This window comes from Alligator mississippiensis, chromosome 7 (genome assembly GCF_030867095.1).
Source record: "Alligator mississippiensis isolate rAllMis1 chromosome 7, rAllMis1, whole genome shotgun sequence".
NCBI classification, from domain to species: domain Eukaryota; kingdom Metazoa; phylum Chordata; order Crocodylia; family Alligatoridae; genus Alligator; species Alligator mississippiensis.
The window spans coordinates 9,656,032-9,669,440 of record NC_081830.1 but is presented as its reverse complement, the minus strand read 5'-3'; positions in this window follow the sequence as shown (position 1 = coordinate 9,669,440).

Here is a 13,409-nt window from a genome sequence, read left to right as displayed (position 1 = left end):
GATGTCATGGCATGCTGGAGTAGCACAGGGAAATGGCCCTGCCCAAGCCCTGGAATGAACTGTAGGCAAGGCAAGGGCCCCCAAGGGGACACTTACATGCCTATACACAAATGCCAGGAGCTTGGGGAATAAACAGGAGGAACTTGTCTTCCTGCTAAATGCAAATAAGTATGATGTCATAGGGAGACCTGGTGGGACTCCAGCCATGACTGGGCCATAGGTATAGACAGCTATACCCTGTACAGGAGGCACCGAATGGACAAAAGGGGCGTGGACTTGAGAACCTTTGTGTTAGACTCCATGGAGAACATGGCACAGGGAATACTATGGTGGGAGTCTACTACGGACCCTCTACCCAGGGTCAAGATCTTCACCAGGAGTATGCCAGAGCAGGAGCCACGATTAACGCCTCCTTAAGTAAACAAAAAGCCTTTTGCTCGCTGTCTCCCCACTCCCACTGCACCTTTTTCTTTAGCAGCCTCCACAGAGGCTGTGTGATCTCTGCAGATTGATATATGTGGGAGCGGAGGAAGTTAAAACCTCCAAGCAGCACTCGCAGGGAGTGAGGATCCTTGGGAACCGGCATGTTTAGTAGGGCAGTGACCTTTTGGAAATCAATCTTTTTCCCTTCCACCCCCAGTCTTACACCCAAATAGGTTACTTCTTGCATGACTAACTGAGCCTTTGGTCTGCTGACCCTGAACCCAGTTTTCTGGATCAGAGCCAGCACCCTCCCTGTGCGTTCCTTCACCTCCCGCTCCTGATCTCCCCATACCAGCATGTCATCTACGTAAGAGACCACCCCTTCCTGATCGGGTCCAGCTAAACTCTGGAGCATGGATATGACATGGTGGTGGGCTATAGCTGGGGCATTGTGAAACCCCTGTAGGACCCGGGTAAAGGTGTGCTGTTTCCCTTTAAAAGTGAAAGCGAATCGGTTCCATGACTCGGGGTGCAGGGGGATTGCAAAGAAGCAGTTGGCTAGGTCTATTACAGAAAACCATCAGGGACTCTCTTGTACCCTGTTAAGCATGGCAGGCATGTAGCCACTATAGGAGCCATGGGGCGCGAGTCCCCTTGTTAATGGCTCGATAGTCTACAGTAAGCCTCCACGATACCCAGTCCGCCTTTAGGACGGGCCATATGGGGGAATTAAATTCTGAATTGGTTTCAATCAACACTCCCTGCTGCAGTAGGTCTGTGATAATTAACTGTATGGCTTCCTCTGCTTGCTTGGGGAAGCTATACTGTTTTTGAGGAGGCACCGGATCCCCTATGATCTTAACGCAGGCGTTGATCCGGTCACAGTCACTTTTACTCCTAGCCCATACGTTAGGGAACTGCTGCACCCACTCATCTCCCGAGTCAAAGTCAATGGCTCCAACCCCCTTACACCGTTCCCACCTCCAATATGGGTTTGTCTCACAAGGCTCCCAGGGGTCAGCTCTCTGTGCTTGCCATACAACTCCATTGGCTAGATCCAGGATCCAGCCTTCCTGGCTGAACAAGGGGGCTCCCAGGATCAACTGTTCAGTGGAGCCCTCTTGTTGAACTCCATCTATACTAATTTCTTGGGGCCCCTCTGGGAACTGGATGCAGGTGGTCACCCCTGTGCACACCACCCCGGTGGACTCCTGCCCTGTAAAGGATTGGAGTGTAATTCGATCAGTCTCAAATTGCTTCAGGTCCCATTTCCCCCAAGTACATTTAGCGCAGCTCCGGTGTCCAGGAGTGCACTGGTATGCCCTTGAGTTCCCACCGTAACGGGTATTCGGGGTCTCCCTCCTGGATCCCAATCGAGGGTCCCCAATTTCTCCCATGAGCCAGGGCTTTGCTCAGGGGTCCCATTACGGGGGCTCTGTCAGTGCTCCTCGGAGACCGGGGCTGAGGCTGCTACCCTGTTAGAAAGGGGAGGTGCTGCTCCCTCCCCAGTCAGCTCTGCCATTCTGATAAGCAGCTCGGCTAGAGGCTTTCCATGCCATTTCCCTCTCGGTTCCCCATGCTGCATTAAAAACTTCCACACTGCTGACCGAATCCCATTTTCCCCCTCTCTTTCCTTTGATACCCTCGGGTTAACCCAGTGTGGACTGGGGTGATGATTTGGGCCCCCAACCCCCCTATCAGTTTTGGGGTAGGCACTTTCATTAGAATAGGTAACCATATAATTCGGTGTGTCATTAAGCTTTTCTCTGAACTGGGTGGCTGCAATCGCCCCCCTTGACATCCAATTAACCTCTCTGCATCCTGAGCCCGGGCTAGGACTTCTCCCAGCACATATCTCCCAGTCTCTCGGAGCAGCCCCATCAGTCCAATTATGGGCTGATGCATGCCTTCCTGTACCTCCTTCCAAAACCCAGGAGGGTAATCTATACTTCTTATGTCTGATGTCCTTTTGTTCTCCTTGTCTCGGGGCAGAACTGTCCCTGACAGCAATCCCAGCATAACACACCGAATCACATAGTCCCTAACAGGTTCCCCAGGTGTCTGGTGGCTAGCCCCAAACTGTCCCTTAAATGTCTTTCTTTCCAAACTGATCCCCAAACCCACTATGGTCCGGAGAATATTGTCTCCCCCAAAGTTGTCCTCCTGATTCATAGCTGCCTGAATCTCTGGGGTGGCACAAGCCCTTAGTAGGCAGTGCCATTCCCGGACACTTAGAGTTTCACACTCCACTACATTCAGGGATTTCTGCAACCACTGTCCCAAATTCCTAATGTTAGCAGATCCCAGGGTCTTGCCCAGGGCTGCTAGATCAGCTCCATTGAGGGGGACTGTTACCTGTGTGGTTTCTGTGGGTTTTCCCTGAGCATCCCGAGTGACTGAGGTCCGCGTGATTGCGCTCACCTCAGGCACCAGGGTCCTTTCCTGATCAGACTTAGGGTCTTCAGGAGAGGGCTCCCCTGCATCCTCTGGGTCTCCCCATATCTCCCCACCCCAAATCTCTCCCGAATTGAAGGGGATGTCTGGATCCCTGGCTTGGTCTCCCTGGATGACAGCTGCTACTTGCAGGCTGCGCTCCTGGAGTTCCTTTTTTAAACGGTTAATGGTATTTAGACAGGGGCCATGGTTGACCTTGGCTCCCTTCTCAGCTTGGTCTTTAGCCATTATTTTTATCAATTTTTGCAAGGCTTCTCGGCTAGCCTTTTCTTGGTCCAATAATTCCAATTGTTGGGCATTGTCTTGATTTATTTTTCTCAATTGCTCATTTTCATTTTCTAAATTCCGAGACAACCCCTTTAGAGTCTGATTACTGGTTTCCCATTGAATACATCTATCTTTTAGAATTTGGATTAGCTGCTCCTTTTCCTCAGTTTCAGAGGCTCGCTGAGCTTTTCCCTCAACTGCTGTTTTTACAGCATGCCATAGCAGCCAGACCAAGGCACTGTGTTGCCTTTGAACCGAGGGTTTTTCACAAAGGCAAAATCTTTCAAATTGAGATTCAATGTCCCCTATGGAAAAGCCTGGGGTGCACACATCCTCCCTCCATGGGCTGGCTCCACCCTTCAGAATCTCCCTATGGAGAGGGGGAATTTCCTCCCTCCGTACCCACTTATCTTCTTGGCCTCCTGCTCCAACCTTAGGGGCTTTTTTACTAAACAAAGACATTTTCCTCAACATGCCTCAAGCCTCTCAGTTTCCTTGAGTCCTCACGCTCCTAACCAACTCTGCCCCTGTAGTTCTATAACCAAATCCCTTCCTTGAGATATGCTCACCCCCTTGGGTGACAACTAAATCCAGACCCCTCCTTGACTCTGCCCACCCCCTTGGGTGAGTCTTAATCCTAATCCACCCCCTTGGGTGACAACTAAATCCAGACCCTCCTTGAGTCTGCCCACCCCCTTGGGTGAGTCTAAATCCTAATCCACCCCCTTGGGTGACTATTGCCCACCCACCTCCGTGGACGTGGGTTCTATCTGGAGACACAGTCTCCCCAATTACCAATCCGCTAATAATCCTAGAATAATGGCTGCATTCTCCACGAAATAGTGTTGGCTACAAAGGTCCAACTCGGGATCCTTAAAATTCTAGTTTATTAAGCAGATTGAAACACTGTAATCATAAACCTTGGGGCTGGTCCCCCCACAAACACACACATGCACACACATACACACACACACACACTAGCAGGCTACAGAGTCAGGTATACATATCCTACAAGCACCAGAGTCTGCTGTCGATGGCCAGTCGAGGCTTCTTTCAGCATGGTGTTATCCTCCAGAAGGGGGTCGCCGGCTGGTCCTTCTGGCTGGACAGGTCTGGTCAAGTTGGAGATCGAGATCAAGAGGGCGCCGCTGAGGGTCACTTTTCACTGCCTTTTATCTGTCCCTGGCAGACTTTGGTGACTTCCCAGTTTTCAGGTTTGCCCAATCCAGGGGTCATTGACCCTTGTGGGACTTCCCCCCCCCTCCCTCGGTGGCTACTGGATGGCATCTGTCAGCCCCAGGGGTCGTCCGCATGTACGTGCAGGTTTGGGAGTCCGTTGATGAATTTAGAATAGGGCTCTGGGAGTGGTCGATCTGGAGATATTCAGCCCAAAAGTTGGTATCTGGCATTGATTAATTCAGGCCAGAGCTTCTAGCCCTTGATCAGTGAGGTATAGAGATTTCCCGGTTGTTACATTGTCTTCTACTGATTTCTTCCCTTGGTTGATCTGCAGCTTCCAGGTGATAATTGTTGCCTGCTACTATGTTACACATTCAATCACTGATTCACTCACTCTTTCAGAGGCCAGCCTAATACAGGGAAGGGCAGTTTGATTCCTGCCCTTGTTAACATTGTTACAATGTATAACATATTCAGTTGAAAGTTGAAAGGTGAAGAGTATAAAATATAAGCTACAAATGCCATGGCACACAAATAGATAAAAATACCAGACTACAAGGGGAGATACAAAATGCACACATAGAAAATTTAAAACCTTAAACTGAAATAGAGAAGAAGGAAGAAAAGGTAGAAAAAGAGAAACATATCCAAAGAGGGGAGAGCAAATGCAGACAGGAAGAAAAGGGGGCTTTCTGCTACAGCTCCAGATCAGATCCCTGGCATCCGGAGTGGCTGTATCTGACGCCAGATCGAATAGCTGCCTACTCACACAGGCCTAATACTTAGTTACCTAAATACCACTTGGATGCTTCAGAGGAAAATTAGATTTTGCATCAGTGCCCCTATCAAATCCACATGGTTGGAGGACTGAAAGCAGGTGATCATACCTGCTGCCTTGCAGGCTACCTTTGATCCCGTGGGAGTTCCTCAGACAGTCCTCTGTATGCAAATGCCATCTTTGCACTAAACTAATAAAGGCGCAACAAAAACTCTCAGCCCTCCCTGGACAGTAGAGGAAGTGCTTTATCTCTGGTGCAGTGCTGCTGCATGGCTCATCCTGGCAGCAAGTTTATCTGCTTTCCAGTCTGCCTTCAGGCTCCAAAATGCCCCTTCCTCCAGCTCACCAACTTATGCTCTCTCCTTTAGCATTTTAACCACTTGTGGATACTCCCTCAGTAGATAACTGGATACCACTGGACTCCTCCACCAGGGCTGCCTGCTCCCTCTAAAAGAGTCAGCCCTTACTGCTACAAGGACTCATTGGCATATTTTGATTGTGATGAATATATCCAAGTTTGGAAGAGAAGCTGAAATTTCCATGTGCTCCTTGGAGCCCTATTGGATGTCTTGACCTTGAGCTTACTCAGTGCCTTGCAACACATCAAGAAGACAGGTGCCCAGATACAATGAACTCCACTGAAAAGGATATATCATCTTATTACCAAGCTTTCCCCAGCTCCATGGTACCCCAGATGTTCAGCACACATGCCAACATGGAGAAACCTGTTTAGGTTTGCTATCTGTGAACAGGCAATATAGATGTTGTGAATCTGGTAGTTGTCAGCATCACTTCCTCAAAATCACAAATATTAAAGCCCTGCTCTTTCATGCCAGTAACATTTCCTGTATCCCATCCCAGTCAGATCTTCTCAAGTATTTCCTCAATGGAAAGGTTTTGCCCAGGTGGCTGCTAGGTACAAAGTTCATTTCCCTGTCTCTCGGTACATCTTGCTCATCTTTGTCCTGTCTTGCGCCTGAAGTAACTCTGACATAGTCTCCCTTTCCCTCTGGATAGTTTCTTAGGTTGACCTGCAGCAGTAGCAGTACCTCTAGGCATGACACTGGTCAGTCTGGGCACAGCTCTCATTGCCTCCCCTCGATTGTAATGGCACAGTTGTGTGGGTCCTGGATTTATGACCCAGAAACCTTGTTTTGAGTCCGAAACCCTCAGACTGATCACAACATTTCCGTTCAATAATAGACAAATTTTATTGATACAAAGGGATTTTAGGTAAGAATAATACATGCAATTATATATCTACCCATCGTAGGGCTGTCATCAGAGTCAAGGTACCAGGACGTGAGCTTCACTCTGAGGTTCTGTCTTGAATGCCAGATGTCAGCAGCCTGGAGGTTGAAGGTTGATGCCCACCTCCCTTGCCCCGAGTGCAGTGCATGAGATGGACTGGGGGTATACCTTCTGTCCACAGTGCCTTGGGTTGTGCCTTTCCTTAGAGTAGGATTTAATTATTCAGGTACATACTACAAATTGCACACTTTCCTCCCCTGCCCTCTTAATCCCCCTTCATCTTCTTATGCCTTTTCTGTTTTGAAACATGGCACACCTGGGGAAATACTTTTGCAGTATTGCAAAGAAAGGCCTCTCAAGGCCTGCTTGACAATCTTGTTTCTCAGGCTGTAGATGAAGGGGTTCAGTACTGGGTACACCACAGTGTTGAACAGGGCCACCACTTTGTTTTGGCCTAAGGAGATGCTTCCTGAAGGCCTGGCATACAATACAATGCAGCTTCCATATACTATTGCCAAAGCTGTAAGATGGGAGGCACAAGTGCCAAAAGCTTTCTGCTTCCCCAAGGCAGTTGGGATCTTGAAAATAGTGTAGAAGATGCATGTGTATGACAACATAGTTAAACATAATGTACTTAATACTACAGTTAATATCAGTATAGAATCTGCCCTCTTAAGCATTTCTGTGTCATTGCAGGAAATTTCAAATAGAGGTGAGTTATCACAAAAGAAACTCTTGATCTGATTAGGCCCACAGAAACTCAGATTTGTCATTAAAACTAAGTGTGAACTTCCAAGTGTGAAACCTACCACCCAGGCCCCAAGGACTAAGCAGGTGCAGACGTTTGCCTTCATGATGGTGGCATATCGTAAAGGGTGGCAGATAGCTACATATCGATCGAATGACATAACCACAAGGAGGGCAAACTCAAGGAGTGCTCTAACCCTTTGTGGCACTACCTGCTGGTTGGAGTGGCTCCCAACCCTGTCTCCAACTCCCCTCTAGTGGTACAACCAACTGCTTGGGAGTGCAACTTAATTCCTGAATAATGCTTCCTAAAAGGAGCCTCCTACCTACATGAGAATGAAATTGCAAACAATCGCAAAGTACAGTTATCAGCCTCCACCAGACAGCATTTTTTCCCAAATCTATTGATATTTTTCCTATTTTTCCCAGAACAATTTAACATGTTGGTAGAATCTCTTGTGCAACTTTCTGAAATCTCCTGTGGTGCAGTAGGCAACGTGAGAGGAGACAGCACACTCTGGATAGAGCATTCAGTACCTTCCTAAAAAAGGAAGACTTTTTTTTTCAACCACGGGCACCAGCTGCTGTGGAGAAAAGAGAGTGTTCACTTAATATAGAAGAATAAAGAAAGGGTGTCCCCAAAGGCCATTTAGTCCAATGTCCTTCCTCAAGAAACCAGCCTTTCCTGTGGACAGGATTTGATTATGTACAGAGATACACCTTTGGATTTCCAGTCCACTCTTGCAATCACTCAGCCATTGTGCTTAGCCAAAATGGAGTCTACAAGCAGAGGGAATAAGCCATGTGTGCTATGAAGATGTGTGTTAGGCTGGGGCACTGATAACCAGCTTGACAGGATCCTCTGCTGTGGCCAGGCTTGAGTACAGAAAAATATTAGAGCAATTCTTCTATTGCAAAGATCTTGGAAGGACCGCAATAGGCCAGCGTGGTTTTAAACACGTTGGCTTTGTTTTGGAAATCTCTGGGTTTATCTTGTGAATCATGTTTGCACTCCAACAAGTGCTGCCATTGTGTGGCACCCTGCAGCACCCCTAAAAGGATCTCAAGACACCCCACAGTGTTGTGGTACCCAGTCTGAGAATTTTTGTCTCAGTGGATTCTGGATGTAGAGCAGATGTAGCTGAGAGACATGCCCTTGCTCTCATGCCCCTTTGCTGAACATGTCCTCCCATCAGCTGTGGTTGTGTAGCTTGATCTGGGGTTGGGAAGGAAGCATACATCATGGTGGCAGAGTAAATTAGCCTTGTATGGAAGCTCACAGTCACTGGCACAGTCTGGTCCCACTGTGTTGCAACAGTGGAAAGGTCTGGTTACAAGTAAGCAAAGAGCTGGACAGAGCCCTGCGCACCTTCATACTGAACCTAGTCTAAGTAGGGACAGCTCTGTCCAGAGACCCCAGATGATCCCACTCCACCACAGCTCCCACTCTTGCTGTTCTGTCAGAATAAGTCATCTTAATTGTTCAATGTCCATGGATGAAGCCAATGGGCTCTCCAAGTACAGAGAGGATGCAACTTGAATGGTCTCCTCTTATTTCTCCGACTGTTGCAATGCTTCAAGCTTTTCCTTCACCTGCTCCTCTCCCTCCTCCTCCTCAGTGTATTGAGCTGCCAGTTGTGCAAGGAGGTCCACCTTGGGTTGAGGAGCTTTCAGAGTGTTTAACACAGGCTTCAGCACCTTCCCAAAGGAGGTGCTGCTGAAGGCCTGAAACCAAAGAGAAAGTTTTGAAGAGGACACCTCCTCAGAATCCTTTCTAAATCAGCTTTTCCTACAGGTCGCTAATGAGAGTGATCTAAACCAAGCCCGTTTTAGACTTGCATTTGGATCCATCCTATGAACTTCAGCTGAGCACCCGAAATATCAGGACTGTGCAATGACCACTTTTGTTTAAGGAAAACTGCTTTGTCCATCTGTTGCACTTCAAGTTTTTGTTTGAAAGCAGATCAGAAACAAACACTAAGGAACTACTGTGCATGGCAATTATTAAGACCAAATACTTCTAGGCCCCAATTGGGGAAGACAAGGTCCTTATCCCAGTTCAGAAGCAGGTGTAGGAATAGGGAAATGGCAGGAGGAGAAGGGAAGGGAGAACTAGAGGAGGGAGGAAAGGCCCCTGTGGACATCAGAGTGGTGGTGCAGGGAGCTCTTGTTGGGTTTGGAGCAGCCTGTGCTTGATCCCCAGTGCCTGAGACTGGAGCAGCCCTTTTGTTTTCAGTGCAGCAGCACCCAAGTCAGAGTGACAGACAGCTGGACAGACAGACAGAGCTGCAGGGGAATATGGGGATTAAAGCTCCCCAGCCATCAACAGGGTACACCAAGGTAATTTGTCCCAAGCTGAAACATTTCAGGAGGCCTGAACTGGCTGAGACTTGGAAGAGATCACAACTGGCTTTTAGACCAAAGTTACTGCCATGTTGCCGCATGCTAGGGCCCTGTGAGCTGGGCCTGAATTACAGCCTGTGACTGAGAAGGGACACAACCCTGAACTCATTAACCAGGAGGAAGGGTTGGGGACCAAGTATAGAGAGGGTCTGAACTGCACCACTTCGCCCAAACCTGAGCGTTTCTGGGGGTGGCACCTGTGGGGCAGGAGGAATAGACAGATGAGAGAGGTGGCCCTGGGACCAGAAATAGGACTCAGATTTTCCCTCACCTGTGTCAGCTTCAGCCAGGGAGACCTGCCCCCATGAAGGGCTGTTCAGGTCTGAGCCTCTGGCCTGGGGTTCTGGAACTTGCCCTGCAGGATGATGTCAGCCCTCTATGAGGTCACTGTCTCTCTGGCCCAATGCCTGATATCTTAGTGGCACATCTCTATGAGCTCACTGTCTGCCTCCCACTCCCCACCCAGCCTGACTCATGCCTTACCCATAGGAGCCCCTTCACCATATATTGTAGCATACCTTGTATCCCATCCCTGACAGTGCCCAGTACCAGAGGCTACAGAGAAGAGTAAAAGAAAACCCTATCCTGGACAATGTGGGGTCTAGTGCAGCTAGAGAGGGGACAGTTCTGCCAAAGCCCATGGAGTGTGTGCAAGATGCCCAGCAGTGTGAGTGACAAAAACAAGGGTGTTTATTATATTCTTTGGGAGTGTGTGTGTGTGTGTGTGTGTGTGTGTGTGGTGGCAGGGGAGGGGTAGTGCTTGAGTAATGCTTTCTAATGAAAGCTCCCAGAGCATCATGTACATCGGTGTCCTCATGCTGAAAAATGGCAGTGGGGGCGCTTTAACTACAGCTCATTGAAAGAGCTTTAGTTGAAATGCCCTGGCCACCATTTTTTAGTGCAGGGACACTGATATACATGATGCAAGAATTTGTTGGAGCATGGTAATTGCCAAGCTCTAGGAGACTCGAGTCTGCTCCAACATGCCATGCTGCATGTCTATAGGCACCCCAAGTGACAAAACTAAGGGGAAGATGTGGTAGTTAGGGGTACAGCCTCTGAATTACAACTAATTCATTAATTCAGGCTCTGGCTTTTTTAACACATTAAAAAAGTCAGAGCCTGAATTGAAGCAACCTTTGCAGGATAGTTTAACCTGTCTAGGTTGAACTGGTTTGTAACAGCACAGACATTGTCTCTGGACTGAGGCAACATGGGTACATGCCTGCAGTTGCTCAGGCCAGGAGCTGGAGGGCACTAGAGCAGGCCCTCAGCTGCAGGGAAGCTGTGCTGGGGGGAAGTGACCTAGCTTGGGTCCCTGCTGGAGGGACAGGGAGGGCAGTATTAAACCCCTCTCTGGCCAGACCCCTGCTCCTGCCTGTCCCTGCCTGTCCTTGCTGTGTCTGGGCAGCAGAGGGGCAGGGCCAACCCTGCTGGGCTGTAGCAGAGAGCCCAGCCCAGAGAGCATGCTGGGATGCTGGAAGAGTCTGATTTAACTTAAACCAGGAAGGAGTCTGGAATAGACATGGCATAAGCTGCTTTGAGCCAAATCAGTTAAGTCTGATACTACATTCAACCAGATTTATCTCAAACTGGTGTTGGCCATTTTGAAATTGGTTTATGTGCATTGAATTCTGCTCTGTTACAGGTTTAAACCAGTTTGTGATCACTTCAATTGGCCTAAATGCCGGAGGCTGTAAGGAAGAAAGGAAAAGTGGAAAAAACCTGGTCATACCCTTTCATTCTCCCTTTCAGGAGCCACTCCCTGGGTGCATGTATGTGAGATGCTATGTTGCTGTAGGAATGAGCTATGGCAACATAGCGTGGGCAGGCACTAACTAAAATGCTACTGCACAGTGACTTGTTGCTACTGTGCAGTAGGATCAGAAATGTCTTGTGCAGTGCCAGGACTGTGCAATACCACCTGTGTAGTATTGTGCCCTTATACACACCCCCTGTCACTGTATGTCACTGGTACAACAGCAAATAGGCGGAGCTCTTTTCTCTCCAGCACCACCTGGGGTGACAAGGAACAATGGTAACAAGCTGATGGAGAATAGGTTTAGGTTAGAGATCAGAAGGCAATATTTTACAGTTAGGGCGGCCAAAATCTGGAACCAACTTCCCAGGGAGGTGGTCCTCACCCCTACCTTGGGCAAATTCAAGAGGAGGTTGGACGATCAACTGTCTAGGGTCTTGTGAACCCAGCATTCATTCCTGCCTGTGGCAGGGGGTCAGTAGCTAGATGGTCCCTCCTGACCCTAGCTACTATGAAACTACTTTGAAACTATGGTATGCTCTTTATGTTTTAGTACTAAACTACATTTATTTTTTACAGGAGAACTTGAGATGACATTAAAGAAATTGAATTTTTCTCTCCTGTAGCATCAGTTATAAAACAGAATTTTTATCTTGAATACTTTCACAGAAAAGTTCACTCCTTTCTGATTTGTGCTATAATGGGTCCTTAAAGTGAGGCTGTACTCAGAAACAGAATGATAAAACTGCAGTAAAAGGATTTGAGAAAGTTGGGTAGTCTTCTTTGGAGAAAAGGAGAGGAAGAAGTTGAATTATTTTACTCTGAACACAGTTGTAGTCAGTAGTGGGCTGGAGTTGGATGTTTTGGAGCAGATTAGTAGCTAAATATCATTTTCTGCTCATCTTGTGCAAATCTCAAAGTGAATCCACTGGTATTTGAGGGAGCCTCAGGTATCCACAATAGAGCAAATTAGGGTTGAACCATGTGTCTAAAATGCATTTCTCTGTAGGTCTTTTAAAGTGCTCAGTAACTGTAGATTTCAGTGGGGGCTAAGGTTTTGGCAGCCATACCACAGATTCAGCCTGTGTCCTCCCCAAGTGCTGCTCCAATTTTTTTCTTTGTTTCTACTCCCTGTGCTGTGCTCCCTGATTGATCTACCATGTGCCATACATAGGGGTTGGCCACTCCTGGTATGTATGAATTATCAACTCCCTGCTGGCTCACTCCCTGGTCAGGAGGAGCAGGGCATCGGGGGTGGGGGGGGCTGGCAGAATCTCTCCCTAATCAGAGCATCCTGCCCATGCCCCTCCCCAGATCAGCACTATTGAAGGGAAGGGAGGGCTGCTCTAGCGCCCTTCAGCATCTAGCCTGAGCCACTTCAAGCACCTGCCTGCATTTCTCAGTCTAGAAGGAATGTCTGTGCATATCCTAACTGGTTCAGCCTAGCCAGATTAAACTAACCTGCAAAGATTGAATCCATTGAGGCTCAGTCCTTTTGAATGTCTGTCCCTAGCCCTGTAGTTTAGTTGTGACCTCTTGTTTCCTCTTCATTCCATAAGAAATAAATATGCATCCTTTCCTGCTGAGAGCTGCCACCACAACCCTGCTACATGGTGTGCCTGGTGCAAACAAGTGATAGATGACTGAATGACTATATGAACAGCATGTAGCAGTACATCAGGAAATTTAGGTATGGATCTCTGCAGCTACTTGGAGAGTATGTCCTGCTTTCAATATAACTGACGGTGCCAAGCTGGCCTCTCATAGCCGTGGAGACATTTCCTTGCCATTAAGAGTTTGGAAATTACTTTTGAGAATCTAACTGAACACAAGTAATAAACAACATTCTCTCTACCATTTGAGCATTATGAACCTCAAGATTGCAAGGGTTTCCAAATAGAAACACTATTTGAAGAAGATCTGCTGCTTTTTTTCAGTCCAAACGAAACGGATCCTGTGATGAATGGTAGCAATTATGCTCATTGGGTCAAGTGGTTGGTTTAAGCTGCTTGCAGTTATTTTCTGCCATGGTTCTTGGGTTGGCCAGAGGGACGTGGTCTGAGACTGAGTTTTTCATAAACCAGTTTGACCCAAATCATATAAGTCTGATACTACATTCAACCAGGTTTATCTTAAACCAGTTTCAGC